The sequence below is a fragment of the Galendromus occidentalis genome, unplaced genomic scaffold (assembly GCF_000255335.2).
Source record: "Galendromus occidentalis unplaced genomic scaffold, Mocc_1.1 scf7180000075496, whole genome shotgun sequence".
In the NCBI taxonomy this organism is placed as follows: domain Eukaryota; kingdom Metazoa; phylum Arthropoda; class Arachnida; order Mesostigmata; family Phytoseiidae; genus Galendromus; species Galendromus occidentalis.
In genome coordinates this window covers 1-1,030 of record NW_003803486.1, presented here as the reverse complement: position 1 = coordinate 1,030, position 1,030 = coordinate 1, and the positions used below count along the sequence as shown (strand labels likewise).

Genomic DNA, 1,030 nt, shown 5'->3' with positions numbered 1-1,030 from the left:
AAAACTATTCCGGACATTGCGACACGCTCGGGCAAGCTTTCTGTTCTATACTGCGTCAACGAGACAATTCTTGGGAAGTCGACGATAACAAGGAATGCCTCGGAACAAGCTCCTTCAAGGAGTCCGACTCAAAGCGGTTCTCGAACTCAGCCACACTGCGTCCTCTGAGCCTTAATCTCGTCGCGTCCCCCCCCCCCACCTCCGGCAATAATTCCAGTTTGAAGGGCCACGGTGAGAGGGCACCGCTCATCGAATGAACGATTCAAGGACAGAAAAGATGCCGCGATGTCGCTCCAGCCTCTCACTGACGTCCGGCGACCCGGAGCTTTATGGGGGATTTCAGAAAAAAGATCATGGGGATCGTCGGTAATCGGCAAGCCCGGTGAAGCGCAACCGGCACTGAATCGGAGCAATCCTGCGTCTATATCAATTGGAACGCTTCCCTAATTATCATGGGAGCAATGATCCCGAGCCTTCCTCGGATATCCTACTCCGCGGGACGATTCGTTCCTCGATCATTTCTTTGATTTTCTACAACAAGAATATAGAGATCCGAAGGCAAAGTTCTAGCCGTAGACCCGAGCTGAGGAGATCGGAGAGTTCTCCGAAGATGTACTTTGGAAGGACAACACGGATATACAGAACACCCTCGCTTGTATTTGACTCCGAAATGCCGTCTCTACTTCAGAGGGATGAATCTGGATGAGTGGGTGGCTCCGATACCGGGCCTTCCGTGCTTGACAGGCTTGTAGGTGATGGAGAACTCGCCCAGATAATGTCCAATCATTTCAGGCTTGATCTCGACCTGATTGAAGTTCTGGAAGTACGAAGTGATCTCTCTCGGTTAGGTGCTCGGTCTCGACCGCACAAATGGTCGGTTTCTGATTCGGATATGTTCCGGACAGCACTTACCCTCCCGTTGTACACTCCAACCATGGATCCGACCATCTCGGGAATGATCAACATGTTTCGGAGATGAGTCTTGACAACGTCGGGCTTCTCGAGCTCAGCGGTCTGCTGCTTGACCTTG

The 1,030-nt window shown here is 51.8% G+C and overlaps 1 pseudogene; it reads right to left on the bottom strand.

The window, feature by feature from the left end:
- Positions 1–639: 639 nt before the first annotated feature.
- On the bottom strand, positions 640–1,026 carry LOC100905360 (40S ribosomal protein S15 pseudogene; annotated as a pseudogene).
- Between the last annotated feature and the right edge of the window lie 4 nt (positions 1,027–1,030).